The sequence below is a fragment of the Sus scrofa genome, chromosome 2 (genome assembly GCF_054392235.1).
Source record: "Sus scrofa isolate SSC_HxYL_T2T_F1_AM1 chromosome 2, Sscrofa_HxYL_maternal_Yorkshire_Landrace_v2.0, whole genome shotgun sequence".
Lineage (NCBI taxonomy): Eukaryota > Metazoa > Chordata > Mammalia > Artiodactyla > Suidae > Sus > Sus scrofa.
In genome coordinates, this window is record NC_139384.1 from 50,926,989 (window position 1) to 50,942,606 (window position 15,618).

Here is a 15,618-nt window from a genome sequence, read left to right on the forward strand (position 1 = left end):
TTAATCGAAAAAAATTAAAAATTTTTTTATTTAAAAAAAAATTTTAATGATTTTTATTTTTTCCATTATACTTGTTTCACAATGTTCTGTCAATTTCTACTGTATAGCAAGGTGACCCAGCCCTACATATACAAACATTCTTTTTCTCACATTATCCTCCATCCTGTTCCATCCAAGTAACTGGATAGAGTTCCCAGTGCTAAACAGCAGGATTGCATTGCTTATCCATTCTAAAGGCAATAGTTTGCATCTATTAACCCCAGACTCCCACTCCATCCCACTCCCTCCTCCTCCCCCTTGGCAACCACACGTCTGTTCTCCAAGTCCATGACAGAGCTGCTCCGTTTTTTTCCCTTCCTCACCACCAGGAATCCAGGAAGCTGGGGGCTGGGGGTCAACCCAGGCTCAGGGGCTCCCACACCATTTTTGATTGCCCTTAGGTCTCAAGGGCAGGGTCTCAGTTTCTCTCCTTGCTGCTCCTGTTCTCAGAGGAAAAGGAGAAATATGTTTTGTCTATCAGGGAGAGCCTAGGTGCTCAGATTTTCTTGCCTCGCCCTCCCTTCTGGATCTGCCCCCTCCATGCAGACCATCACCATCAAGCGTCCTCCAGTGGGTTCAAATGCATAAGGGAAAACAGGCTGGAGAGTGGACACAGGCAGGCATCAGCCGCAAACAGAAGCCAACTTTGTCCATGAGCTGCTGCTGACTGTGTGCTGTATCTCAGTGCTTCAAACAACAAAACTGTCCCCATTTTTTTTTTTTTTTTTTGTCTTTTTGCCATTTCTAGGGCCGCGGCATATGGAGGTTCCCAGGCTAGGGGTAGAATCGGAGCTGTAGCCGCCGGCCTACAACACAGCCACAGCAATGCAGGATCCGAGACGCGTCTGAGACCTACACCACAGCTCATGGCAATGCCGGATCCTTAACCCACTGAGCAAGGGCAGGGATCAAACCTGCAACCTCATGGTTCCTAGTCGGAGTCATTAACCACTGAGCCACGATGGGAACTCCACAACTGTTCCCATTTTACCCAGGAAGTTTTCAAAGCTCAGATGTAGAGCCCATAAGGTCCTTGGCTGAGACCATGCCTGGGAGTCGGTACAGCCAAGAATTGAAAACCAGGAAGGGGGACTTCAGACACAGTGCTTTTATCACCTTCCGTCTCACTCTATTTATTTTGCAAAATGAATTTGGGACAGGAAGAGTCCATAATGGGTGCTTCAAGAACAGGTGACTATGTGGACAACTGAGGCTAAAGCAAAGGACTCTGAGGGAGCAGTCAGAGAGGCAGGAGAAGAACCACTTGGGAGAGTTTCAAGAAGGAGGAATGTCAAGGTCAAACACAATTATGCCTAGTTTGTCCTCCACCCAAGATAAGCTATTTCCCTGCCACTCCCCGGACTTATTTTCTGGCCTCTAGAAGAGGCTCATTTGTGTCCCAGGCTTGTCCACTGACTGCATGGTGTCACTGACTCTCCTTTCCATAGGGGTCCCCCCCAGCCAAAGCTTCTCCAGCCCCAAGAATCCAAACTCCTCCCAAATCCACCTCCTGGTTCCCAAGCAGGATCTAAGAGGCGAGGCCCAGGTGAGAACGCCTGGAAAGGTAAGGATGCTCCATCTCCCCTCTGTACATGGATCTGGACCTGGTTCTCCTGCTTGCCAGCTCATGGGGTCTGCCTCCGACTGCACTCCAGTACACTCTTGCTTCCCAAGTTCTCTTCCTCCCTTCCCTCATTGCCATCACCTGGGTAGAGGAGGGGCCTTTGTTCCTTGGTTCTCCACAACCAGCTGGGGTGTGATTGGGTGAAGAATGACCCCCTAAGGGATGTCCTAGTCCCCAGGACCTGTGAATGTTACCTTAGAGAGCAAAAAAGAGGTCTTTGCAGATGTGATTAAGGATTTTGAGATGCAGAGATTAGCCTGGATTATCCTGATGGGCACTAAAAACAGTCACCTGGAGTTCCCGTCGTGGCTCAGTCGTCAACGAATCCGACTAGGAACCATGAGGTCGTGGGTTAAGGATCCAGCGTTGCTGTGAGCTGTGGTGTAGGTCAAAGACGTGGCTTGGATCCCGTGTTGCTGTGGCTCTGGCATAGGCCGGTGGCTACAGCTATGATTAGACCCCTAGCCTGTGAGCCTCCTTATGCCGAGGGAGTGGCCCCAGAAAAGGCAAAAAGACAAAAAACAAAACAAAACAAAAGTCACCTGTATCTTTGTAAGAGAGAAGCAGAGGGACACTGGCCACCATCTGGTGTCCAAGGCTGGGAAGAGGAGAAGGCAATGTGAAGATAGAACAGAGAGAGATTAAAACATGCTGACCTTGTCGATTGCAGTGATGTGGCCACAAGTCAAGGAATGCCAGATGCCACCAAAACCTGGAAGAGGCACAGAAAAGATTCTTTGTAGACTGTGGAGCTAGCGTGATCCTGCCAATGCTTGATTTTGGCCCAGTGACACCAGTTATGAACTTATAACCTCCAGAACCATAAGAGAATAAATTTCTGTGCTTTAAGGCGCCAAGTTTGTGGAAATTTGTTAACAGCAATCATAAGAAAAAATGAATCCATAGACATTACCAATACACACTTGCAGGTTGAAGCCCACTACCACTTAAAAATGCTTGGGGAGTTCCCGCTGGGGCTCAATGGGATGGGCGGCATCCCTGGAGTGCTGGGATGCGGGTTCAATCCCCAGCCCTGCTCTGTGGGTTTGAGGATCTGGTATTCCCACAGCTGTGGCTCAAATCTGATCCCTTGCCTGGGAACCCCATATGCCTCAGGGTGGCCAAAAAAGAGGAAAAAAAAAAAAAGAAAGAAAGAAAAATGGACCCCATATTTGCAATTCAGAGCCTAGGGATAAGATAGGGATTGGGGGGGTGGGGTGGCATGTATCTCAAAATTTCAAATTCATTGGTACTTAAGCTTCTTCTATAGGGTCTGAGAGGATCTTGTTGAACTTGTGAATTCATGCCTTCTCAGCAGTGCTTACATTTAAAAGTGTGTTGTTCCCCCATTATCAATCCTCAAAGTGCACATCTTTAATTTTGTGCCTTCCTTAGGTTCTGCAGGTCCCTGAGGACAGCTATTCCATGGGTCCCTAAATGCTAGTAAGGAAATAAAGATAGAGACTAATGAAAAGCAGGGTGGGTGAGGTGACGATGGTGCTTAGGGTGGTTTTCTGAGGACAGGACTTTTATGCTTAAAATCTGGGTTATTCCAGGCAGAGAAAAATGCAATCAAAAATTTTGAGGTAGGAAAAAACATCAGACATGTTCTAGAACTGAAAGGAGGCTGGCGTGGCTAGAGAGTAGAGCTAAGCCGATCATACAGAGCTTCGGAGGCAACCCTGGGGAATTTGGATTTTTCTTTAAGTAAAATGCAAAGTAGTCTCACTTGTTAGTGCAAAAATCTCAGGCCCTTCACAGTTTCAAACTTACCAGTACTATTTTTCATCACACAGATGAAGAAACTGAGACACAGAGAAATTGATGCACTTGCTCAGAGGCACACAATGAATAAATGGCGTCTGGATGAAAACCTAGTGCTAGATTTTTCCAGACTCTTTGGTCTTAACCCCCGTGAACCAGGGTCTCCAGTGGATTCACTGTGATATACAGCTCAGCATGGCTGTAAGTCAAGATGGACCTCTTGGAGCGTAGCTTTCAGTGTGGCAAACTCTAATTATGTCATTTAGAGACCTGATCACCCAAGATGTGGTGAGCATGTGTGGTTAATTCATCCTGCACTGGATCCATCAGGCCCATGGCTCTGACTCCTAATTGTCTGAAATGCCTTTCTCATCTAATATACTCCAGAACATAATGATCCAGAAACTGCTGGCTAATAATAGTGGAATAAGAAAGAGGGAGAGAGGTGGGAGGAGTGGGGGGGGTGGGGAAGGAGGTTAGGGATGGGAGGGGGAGACAGAGAGAGAGGGCACTTCCTTGCTTTTCTATATGGGCTGGGATCTTTTTCCAAAATGGTTTTCTCACCCTTTTTCTACCACTCTCACTGCCCAATAAATGTTGCTGTGATTATTAGTAGTTATTATTCCCTTAAAATAGTGGAATTATGGTGAAACTCCCCAAAGAGGAAGAAAGCCAAGAAGAGGGAAGAAGGGAGGACCTCGCGGGGGGCCTTACCTGATGGGATGGCCAGGGCCAGTCCTATTGCATTTGGGCTGAGCCTAAAGCCATTGCAAGGACATAGCATGGAGAGGAGGGCCCCCCTGCCTTTGGACCTCCTTGGAAACTCTTTAATGGAATTCTAGGTCTTATGGCCCACCTTCTCCTACCAGGTACAAGCATGGCTGAGGAGATCCTTTAAATGTAGGCAAGGGATACCCAGTTTTGGAAGAGTGGGTGGGCCATCAGAGGCAGGGGAACAGTGAGGGGTCCTTTTTCATCTCTGTTCCTATTGTTTGGCCCAATGCTGGACACACCATTGACCCTTAGGAAGTACTGCACTGCAGGAGTGGACAGAATGAAGTCATTGTGTCCCAGCTCTGCTGCTGGTTCTCTGGGTGACCATGGTTAAGCTCTATTGCCTCACTGAACTGGGTTCCCCACCTGCCAAGGGGGCTTGAGAGTAGCAGCCACCTGGTAGAGATCGTTTTGAGGAGAAAGCGCAGTGCATATGCCACGTGAACTCTGAAGCCCTAAGTAATTCTAAGACACAACAATCTCTAAGACTGCGTTTGTTGTTCCTTTTCAAATATGCCCTGGTATCACATTTTCTAATGGTTAAAAGCACAGTTCTCCCACTAACATATTTCTGCATAATAATGAGAATATACATATTCCTCTTCACGGGATTCAAGAAAGCTATTTTTGGGAGTTCCCTTTGTGGCTCCGTGGTTAATGAACCCAGCTAGGATCCATGAGGATGCAGGTTCAATCCCTGACCTCGCTCAGTGGATTAAGGATCCGGCATTGCCATGAGCTGTGGTGTAGGTCGCAGAGGTGGCTCAGATCCCATGTTGCTGTGGCTGTGGTGTGGGCCGGCAGCTACAGCTCCAATTGGACCCCTAGCCTGGGAACTTCCATATGCAGCAGGTGCGGCCTTAAAAAGCAAAAAAAAAAAAAAAAAAAAAAAAAAAAAAAAGGCTATTTTCTTTTTTAAAAAATTTATTTTTTTCATTGTATAGTTGATTGACAATGAATATTTCAGGTATCTATTTTTTTGCATATTATGTTCCATTACAGATTACTAAAAGATATTGAATGTAGTTCCCTGAGCTATACAGCAGGTCCTTGTTTTTTATCTGTTTACTATGGATTAGCCTGTATCTTTTAATCCCAAACTCCATAAACATACACCTTCCTGCATTAGTCTGTGCAAAAAAACAAGAGAAAACACAACAAAAAACCCCTTCATTAGCTCTTAATTGGTTTCAGACAAAAATATCAGCAACATTATTTGTGCATCATGAAGACTTGTCTCCAGTTCCAACACTGGAACTTTCTTCTTCTCCTTCTTCCTTATTTAACATTGGATAGCTTTATGTCCTGAAGAGCAGTCTCTCCCCGACAATCTCAAGAATCCACTGTGATCCTTTGCCCTTGAGTTTCTGTGGGCCACCCGGAGGGGCCTGGCTCTGCTCTGTGTTGGCAGTGTGTGGCTGTATCATGCCCGTCCCTAAGGCCCCAGGTTTCTGAACTTTCTCCCTGAGCTTAGATGGCTGCAAGTGACACATTTGGGGACACGTTTATCAGTGAGTGCTACATTCTAAAGGAAACGTCTGGCAATGCCCAGGTGACAGCAGCCATCCTGCAGGGGGAGGGACTCATTACCACCTGTTTTCTAATGACAAATCTGGAATCATTCTTTAAGCAAGAATGATTTTTGCTTTAAGAATGATTCTTTCATTCTTAAGCAAGACTCTTAATTATGCACTTAAAGCAAAAGGCCACTCAGTGAAGACTGCATTCTGGGAGCTTCCATCTCTGCCTTCCTAGCCCTCAGGCCCTTTTTCCCCTTATGTAGCCAGGAGATCCCCAATCCCCTTGGTGAGAACACGCTCTCCAGGGCTCTCCTTGGGAAGGCACCTTGTTCCTGCTCCTCAGAAAGGTTTGGAGAAGCACTTTGCCATATGTCTCTTCTCTCCTGGGATCTCATGTGCAGAGTCAGATCCTGGCTGGAGGTGAAGGCAGGGCCAGGCCTCAGGGACAGGCTGCTTTTGGATCCCATGCCAAGAGACAGCAGAGCAGAGAAGCTGCAACCAAGGCCTTGCCTCCTGTGCTTCCAGATGAAAGATCACCTTGCATCCTTGTTTCCCTCATATTCCAATCTGGGAGGACACTGGAAGTGGCCTGTAAAACTAGACATCAGACACAGCTGAGGCTGAGAAACGTCTAACCTGGGGCAACCAGGTGAGGAAGCTGTGGTTTCCCCACTGTGAATGGGTGCGCTGGTCTCTGAGAGGGGGAGCCCTGAACCAGAAGCATGCAACTCAAAATGCAGGAAAGGGGAGCTAAGAAGAAATTTCTGGAACCAAAGTCAAAGTGTTAAGGGAGAGAGTGCTTTTCCACGTTTGGGGTGACTTGGAAGGTGGCAGGATGCAAACAGAGATCAGAGATCAGAGAGAGCAGTTTAACTACCTGCAGGTCAATATTTGCAAGCAGACAGGCCTTGTCACCAATCCTGGCTCTGCTGCTTACAAGGGCTATGATCTTGGACATGAAGCTTGGACCCTCTGGATTCTTATTATCTCATCTACAAAACAAGGCCAGTGATCCCGTCTTCTTGGGCTTGTGGTGAGGTTTAAGGAGAGAACGTGTGTCAAGCATGTGGCACAGGGCTTGGTGCATAGAAGCTCAGTCATTAGGGGCTGTTTCTAGGTGTCTTGGGCTTAGTTTTCTGTTGGCCAGCACAGAGGAGGGTGACTGCAGCAAAACAATCAGCCCTACAGCCGCTGGTTTTGCACAGCCACCAATCCTTCAGCATTCTGATGTGGTCCTTCAGTGTGTGACGTGATGACTGTCCCTTCCCCTCCCGGAAATGGAAACAGAGGGGTGGTCCTGCCACAACCCCATGCCAGACATTGTGATGGGTCAAGTGCATTTTCTTGGCCATGCATTTCCCCGAGAATGGATGTCTTTGCATCTGGAAAGCACTTCAGAGGTTCAGAGAGCTGGCCTCTTTGAGACACCGTTCTAGCTCATTCTGCCACCCCTTTGGGGCCAGCCTCAGTGGCAGAGGGAAATCCCTAGTTCCATCTTGGTTGGCCACTGCTTCCTCCCCTCCCAACTGGCCCAGGCTGCATAAGCCCATCAGTGCCACTGGATCTGCTGTCATGGGGCAACGATTACAAATGCAAACATGGGAGGTCCCTTCGTGGCTCATGACTAGGATCCATGAGGATGCAGGTTCGATCCCTGGCCTCGCTCAGTGGGTTAAAGATCCAGTGCTACTAGGAGCTGTGGTGTAGGTCTCAGATGCAGCTTGGATCCCAGCAGCAGATTCGACCCCCAGCCTGGGAACTTCCATATGCCTCGAGTGTGGCCCTAAAAAGGAAAACAAAACAAACAAACAAAAAATGCACACATGGACTGGGCTTGGTGGGTGCTTGGTGACAGGAAGAGTGAGGTCTGGCTCAAGGTTTGGTTTGTGATAATGATCCTCTAAAAAAAGAAACTTAATTGCACCTGGAAATGGAATGATTCCTTTATTCTCCTGAACTGAATGTGCTGGACTTGGGAGCCCCCTCACTTTCTTGCTGCCTGGCCTATTTCTTCCTCTCTCTTCTTGCCAGTGTTATTGGTGTCACATTCCAGAAATCCTTTCCGGGATTGAAATCCTAATGAAAATGGACTGGCTTATAACTCCGAGCTCCCCACAGATCAAGCCTTAGACACAATCCGGAGGATACACCATGGACTGAATAACCTCGAATGGTTTTAATTCACTACCTCCAGCTTGGTTTTATCAGAGAAATAATAATATTTGGCATATGACTACACAGAGTGGGTATTTAATAAGTGAATTTTGGGGGAAAACACAGAAAGAATGATTAAGTATAAGCACGTAGCCTGATGCCAACTAGGCAATCAAGATATATGAGTAGAATCTGAATTTCATCAGTTGTCTTATCTGTGAAAGTGGGAATAATAATCATAGCACCTGCTTGCAGGGGTCTGATAGAATGAAGTGAGATAATCTGAGCAAAGAGCCCAGTGCCTCTCTTACACTGGATCGTCAATATCTGCTGACGGTTATTATTATCAACTTGGCAGGCTTCGGGATTTTCATAATACGGTTAATTTGAGGAAAGTGAGAAATGACTTCCCCTGAGGAGACTCAGTTCCCCACACCACCACAGGCTGGATGGAGTGTGAGGTGTGGGAGGATTGGATCGGGGAGCCAGCCGAGGGACAGAGATGATCCAAAGAACATTTGGGGCTGCTAGTTCCCTGCAAAGCACGGGGCGTCCAGATCATTTTCACATGATGCATTGAGTTGCAAGGAAGAAGGCACTGGAATGGTCCAGGAAGCCCAGTGAGACCAACTGTAGGCATGCCGTCCTTAGAATCTCAGAAGTATTTCAGGGGACTAGTCTGATTTCCACCTGCAAATACAGGGTACAGGGCATTCACGACACATGGCTTCATTTTGAGACCTGGCCGTTTGTCTTGGCAAACACAAGCAGAATAAGGCCAGGCTGAGCAAAGGAAGTGCCTGCTGCAAACAGGAGCGGATTTGCAGCAACATGGCTCCATGAGATGATCGTTGGACCAACCTGGTACAGAACTGATGGCAGCTGGGATCTCCCTGGCCTGCAAGCCCTGAAGAGCATGTGAATCTCCATTCCATGGCTGTGGAAAGTCCAGTTCCTCTCTAAGGTTTTCATAATCCCCTGGGCCTCATGTCGGTATCATGTTTGCTCAGACATGGAACTCATCCATCTTTCTAAATTTATACACACAAACTCACATATGGGAGCCGTGTGTCTACCAGACTTTACTGAACATTTGGATAAAAAACGTTCAAAAATTAAAATAGGATATTTTAATATATTTTTTAATATTTTTAATATATTTTCTATATTGTATATCGAAATGATATAAATATAAATAAAATAATATACAATGTATAAAATAATATATTTTATTTCTATTTAATAATATTTAATATATTGAATACATTTTCTCAGCTGAGAGCAGTGCTTCCCATTCTTTCTCTCTCTCTTCTTGGTTTTCTCCAGTGACTCGTCTGTCCTCTCCAATTCAGCTCCAGCCACCTTGCATATCCAAAGGAACTGTCACTGAATAGGACCCACACTCCTCAGGAAGCAGATGTGCTTATAAGTTGGCTTCCCTTTTCCACTATATATTCAAAACCAGGAGGATTTCTCAATCCATTAAAGAAGGACAAGAAAATGTGCTCCATGCACAGGAAGACGCTTCTTCCTAAGCCGATCAAGACGAAAGGTCAAAGCCATCTGTCCTGAGCTGCAGGCCCCCCTTTCCAGCCTGGACAATGGACTGGTCAGGCTGGCTCCATCCTCTGGAAGGACATTGGTTTTGGATGCAGCCTCAGGCCCTCGCAGTCTGCACACAGGGCTGCGTCTGTCACTAGGCAGATCCACTAACAAGCACTGGACTAACAAGCCCGGGTGACAGGTGGTGAATCACAATATCCCAGGCTGAAGGTTTCAGCTGGAGGCCAGCACTCTGGCTGACCAGACCCAGCTCTCAGAGCAGAGCTGGCACCACCTCGAAAATCGTACCGCTGCTATGGGCTTCGCCTTCGCCCTGAGATGTTCCAGGAGCAAATCAAACACACCCCGGTGGTTTGTTTCCTCCTGAGGAGCAGGGGGTCACGGGGCTTTCTTTTCCAGTCATTTAATGAGGGCAGACCCTGCGAAGTGCTCTACATGGGGGATCTCATCCAGTCCTCACCCTCATCCTGTGGGGAGAGAGAGTCTCATGTTACAGAGGAAGGTGCAGGCTCAGGGTTCACAGAGGACTCCAGAGCCCACTCACGTCACTTTTCACAACAATGATGTCCCACTGTCCCTGGGAGAAGAGGAGGGACACTGACAATCACTGGGCATGAGCTCCATGCCTGGTGCTTCCACACTAATGTTACCCTTTTACTGTGAATTGACAGCTCTGAGATTTTATTAACCCCATTTTCTAGCGTCAGAAAGAGAACCATCAGAAGTGACATCCTGGTTCCAGCCACCGTTCTTCTCCCTGTCATTACCCACAGCGACTGTGGGTTAAGCTGACTCCGGGCTCAGCCCATCAGGTGTGGAGGTCACAGACCCCACCCAGCTCCCCATCCAGCCCGGCTGGCTCATTGTCCCCAGGCCTCCCCAGCTGTCGACTTTCATAACCAGCCACTGCCAGGCTCAGCCCTGCCCAGGACCGCAGCCAATGCAAGCCTGGCCACGCACAGTGGACATTTGCTCGCCATCAAAGAGTAACTTGTGGAGTTGGCCTGATGCTTCATGCCCTGTGATAGGCTGTTTAGAATGAGCGAGCTGAGCAGGAGGTCAATACAGGAGCATCAAGTTGCAGCCTCCCTTGCTCATCTGCTTGGCTCCCTGGACTAATGCCAGGACACTGGTTTCAATTCAGTTCTTGCATCACAGGGCTTGGTGGGCCTGGAGAATGGTTTTGACTGTTGGCCTTTGTTCTGGGGCTTTGATCTGACTTGAGCATATCTTGGTCAAGTAAGGTGCCCTACTATACAGGTTATGTGACAAACAATACCCCCAGCCCATTCCCAGAATGCAATGCTTGAGTACTGCATTAATTGGAGTTCTACAGAGAAAGAGAAACAATTTTTTAAATTAAATTTTATTTTATTTTATTTTAATTATTTATTTATTTTTTCATCTTTTCTAGGGCCATACCTGTGGCATATGGAGGGTCCCAGGCTAGGGGTCCAATCAGAGCTGTAGCCGCTGGCCTACACCACAGCCACAGCAACACTGGATCTGAGCCGCATCTGTGACCTACACCACAGCTCACGGCAATGCTGGATCCTTAACCCACTGAAGATATTTTTTAGACGTGATTAAGATTTCAAATCAGTAGACTTTGAATAAAGCAGATAAACCAGCAGATTTTTAAAAAATAAAAAATTTAAAAAAATATCTTCACAGCAACATCTACTTGGTGGGGGACAAAGTGGCTAAGGGCCATAGCCTAGCCAAGTTGACACATGAAATGAACCCATAAGTACCCATCTGTGAATAATAGCAGCAAGTCCAGAAGTCCAGTCCATGCCCCTCATAGCTCCTTGTGATGGATTAAGCGTGGCTTCACAAAGCTAGTTCCCTCATGGCTCAGAGGGTTAAGGATCCAGCATTGTCACTGCTGTGGCTCTTGTTATAGCCATGGTATGGATTTGATTCCTGGCCTGGGAACTTCCCCACCCTGTGCACACAACCAAAAAAAAAAAAAAAGAGTGGCCTCACGCAGAAGCTCCTATATAGAGACCACACACAGGTGTCAATATAAATAACAATAGCAACTCTCCCCAGCATTGTGATCTGGGGAGGGTACTAGCTCTTCAAATTCCTAGGCATACGGAGATGGATTTTGCTGTGGCAGACCCAGGCAGCTAGAAACAAAATGCCACTGGCTGGACACTAGGATGCTTAGGAATGAAACAGCTGAGTCTCACCAGCACAAAGCAGGGGCAGATCACCTGCCCCGAAAGCGATGTTTAAGGTATGCCAGTGGAGGTGCATCTTTTGTGCTGGCTGCTGCTCAGGCCGCAATGCATGGCATGATGTTTATACTGGGCCCTCCTGCCCTCGAAGCTTAACCCCAAAGGGGAAGAGAGAGAGCACTGTAGGGTTTTGATGATTCAGCTCCCGGTTCTCCTTGCAGCCAGGTGCGCTTTTCTCCCTCCTTCCGTGAAAGAAGCTGGCTGCTGCTCTCTGTACAAGCAGTCCTAAAAGGTTGCAGTTCTTGATGGAGGGGACCTGAAAGAGCTGATCATTAAGAATACCTGGCAGGCTCTGCCTCCTCCATCCCCCAAACTGTGCGGGTGGGCAAGAGCCCTGATGGAGGACCCCATACCATCTGCTTACATACTTTAAAGCTATACATCCTGCTAACTACGGCTAAATACGTTCTATCCTCCTACCTGGACAACTATAGCTTCAGAAGCACCTGGAAGCCGGGCTTGAATTTAGAATCCCCCGCCTTCTCTGAGTTGTGAGAATATGGTGCTGCAGGTGGAGCTGACAACTGGCCATGGAGCTGACACATGGCCCCCAGCCTCCAGACTGCCTCTTTTTCTCTTCCTGTTCCTGGCTCTGACCCCTTTCCACCCCTCTCCACCCCTGCCACTGCAAGGGCCATGGGGGCACACAGTAGACATCCCCGAGTTCATGTCTAAGCTTAGGCTCTAAGCCCTGTGAGCAGCTCCTCAGGGCTGCCACTCAAGCCTAGGGATGTACAATGCTTGGAGGGGTTTAACCTTTGGAGGGTGTGCCCAGGGAGGAGGCCTGCTCAAATCTGGAAGCATGGAGTTCCCTTCGTGGCTCAGTGGAAACAAACCCAACTAGTATCCATGAGGATGCAGGTTCGGCTCCTGGCCTCGCTCAGTGGCTTAAGGATCCGGTGTTGCCACGAACTGTGGCATAGGTTGCAGATGAGGCTCGGATCCCGCGTTTCTGTGGCTGTGGTGCAGGTTCCTTGCTATAGCTCCGATTTGATCCCTAGCCTGAGAACCTCCATATACCACAGGTGTGGCCCTAAAAAGACCAAAAAACAAAAAAACAAACAAACAAAAAAAACCTGGAAGCAGACTCAGGCTATCCAGACAAAGAATTAAATTCAGGGTAACTAGAATGCCCTCTGGGTGCAGAGTGTGGGATTAGCTGAGGGTGGGCTCATCCTCTTGTCCCTGTGGACTCTCTGCTTTAGGGAGAGGGGCGTGGCCAGAGGAAGGCCAAAACGGGACTCTAAACCATGGGGCCAGGGCAGGGACCCCTCTTGTCTAAAAGTTGTTCAGTATAATGGAATGATCTCAGAGGCACTAGCTCAAGATTAGCTTCTTGCTCTGGGTACCAACTGTTTTGTGATTTGGTGTTCAGTCTGTTTCCATGGTTATCACTTCCCTCTCCTCATTCTCATCTCCTTTTCCCTTTACCTCTAATCTTGGAGGTTTTCCCAAGTTTGCCCTTCAAATCACACATTAGATTTTGTGTGTGTGTGTTGGGGGGGCAGTGTCAATTTTGCTACATACTACCATTTGGGAGGACTTTAAATTATTTGCTATTTTTTTGGGGGGGTGGGATGTTAAAATTTTCATCCAGTTCCCTTTTCATGCCAGGTTTCATCTTAGCTGGGGTTCCCTTTGTGGTTCTTTCGGTCTGCCTAACAGTGACCAGGTCTTCTTTCATGGTCCTGAAATGTCAAGCAGGCTTCTAAAAATTTATTTAGTCTCTTGTGGTAAATAATTTTTCAAAGATAGGATTTTGTCTGTTTCTTCATTGTGTCTCATATTGGATTTTACCAGTTGTTTGTTCATTTGTGAGAAGGAATTAAACTAGATGTTCATTTTGCAAACAGATCGCCCTTCTTCCTCAAGTGTCTTGGCATCCCCTGCCCCCCAACCTGTGCATATCTTGACCTGCTGTGTGTTCTGAGGAGCACAGCCTCCTTTAGGCATCTGCCTTTGGACAAAGGATTGGGCTCCTGTTCTGAGGTCCCAATTCTCTGTCTAAGCGTGAGCCTGAGTCCAGCTTCTTTTTGTCTGCCTGTAGCACATGGAAATCTCTAAGCTCTGGAATATTGAGCTTCCGGAGGCGGGGGCAGGGGGCAGTCTGTCTCTGTCCTCACTTAGGGTTTTTCCAGGATATAGCACCCTCTACTCTCAACAGTATTGTATTCTTAGAGTTTTAGTTTCTGAACATTTCTAGAAAATAAGGTTGGGGGTTGAGGGGGAAGGGAGCAAAACAATTTAGCATGAATTTGGCTGCCTTGGAAAATAAATACCAAACAGTACAGTTGGTACTCTCTGATTTTGGGGAGATACTGGCATGCTCAAGCCAGGGAAAGATGCCGGGGGATGAAAGGCATCAGACAAAGCTTTTGACTGCTTTTTCCCCTGTTCCCTGTCTTGGGTTCAGAGGGCATGGTATTTAGTCATTAACTGTGTAGCTCAGTCTGACCTTAACAGGAACATACCAAATGTTTGCTTTTAAAATTAGCTCTATAAATTAGAGAAATTTCCACCCTGAATTCTGGCGATGATCTTCTCTTAACCTTAGTTTCTGCCTTATTCAAGGATTATTAGGTGCAAGTGACAGGACCATGGAAGCTAATTTAAGGAAAAAGTAGAATTAATCGGAAGGACATAAGAGCTTCTCAAAAACCCAAGGCTGGGAAATAAATTTCTCAGCCCCATGAGGGACTGCATAGTCAGAGCGCTCTGATTTATACTGTGGGATGTGATTAGCATGCTTTGGCCAAGAGTCAGGGGAGAACGCTGTGCCATCCATGCTGGGAGCGGTAAGAGAATCACAGATCCAGTTTACTCTTCCAAGGCTGCAAAAGCCCCCCCCCCCCATTTATATGTGCAATGCTTATACTTTCAGCTTGGGGACCCCAATGATCCCATTGTGGTGCAGACTCTGGGGGAAGGGTGCTGGGCACTGAGTTAAAGCCGGCCTCACTGGGTCAGGTCTGAAGCTGGTGGCTGTGTTAAGCACCATGGCTCCATCTTGCCCCAGACATAGTATATTTCAAGAGGCCACTGCCTGGTGAAAGGGCTCCCTAGCAAAATGACTCTATCACCTAACATCTGCCATAATGTGTGGAGCCTACACCTTGAGTAGCTCAGTCAGCACAACGTCCCCCTCCTTTTAGGTTGTTAGGAAAGCACAGTAAAGCCTTGCTTTTCACTGTGGGAAGTCATTCATGGAGGATAACATCTCTCACGTTACCCCCAATTGAATTTCTGCTATAGATACTAGCATGGAACCATGCTATGATTCCAAGGATTTTAGGTGGAAAGCCTCCATGTTTTAAGCCTATAAGTTATTAATTGGCTTCTTCAGTACAATTCTTGGCCCCAGAATAGGGCTAAAGTCAGTGCTTAAAAGGCTGGATGCAGCCTGGCTCTAGCGCCTACTGACCCACCATCTCCGTTCCTTTTCCTAATAAGTTGGCAAAACAACCCATAAGTTCTACCTGTCTCTATTACTATAACAACTTATTTGTAGAATTCCACCGTCACTGGGGATCTTAAGTTTATGCCATAAATATTCCTCCATTTAAGTCTTGGAGGGAATGGACTAAAAACATGGGTTTCTTCTTTCTTGGAAACTGTCCATGATACAAATTTCTCCACTTTCTCATCAGAGCTCCCTATATCATAAACAAGTAAAAGGGTCCCATCGTGTCTTTCTCCATGGCTGAGGCTGCCTACTTTGCATCTATAAAAATAAGAGGGGACTTCAAGATCAGACTATGGTGAACATGGAGTCTTTCTTCATCACCAAAGGAAAAAAGATTATGAAGTCAGATGGGGCACTCTAGGATAACCTGAACCAGGAAGTGGACGTCATCAGCCCCAAAGGCAGTCTCCTCCTCTTCCCTGCCCCTCCCTCTGGCTGCTCCTCTCAGTGGACCTCTCCATTCTGCCATTT

At 47.2% G+C, this 15,618-nt stretch overlaps 1 long non-coding RNA gene across 1 annotated transcript in view; it reads right to left on the reverse strand.

The window, feature by feature from the left end:
- Positions 1-344: 344 nt before the first annotated feature.
- The window catches only part of LOC146405380 (uncharacterized), a 30,936-nt gene continuing 15,662 nt past the window's right edge, over positions 345-15,618 (reverse strand). Inside the window, exons 2-3 of the long non-coding RNA XR_014837288.1 lie at positions 2,320-2,375; positions 345-479 (exon numbers count right to left, since the gene is read on the reverse strand). This is a non-coding gene — a long non-coding RNA (uncharacterized LOC146405380). The remainder of the gene's footprint in view (positions 480-2,319; positions 2,376-15,618) is intronic.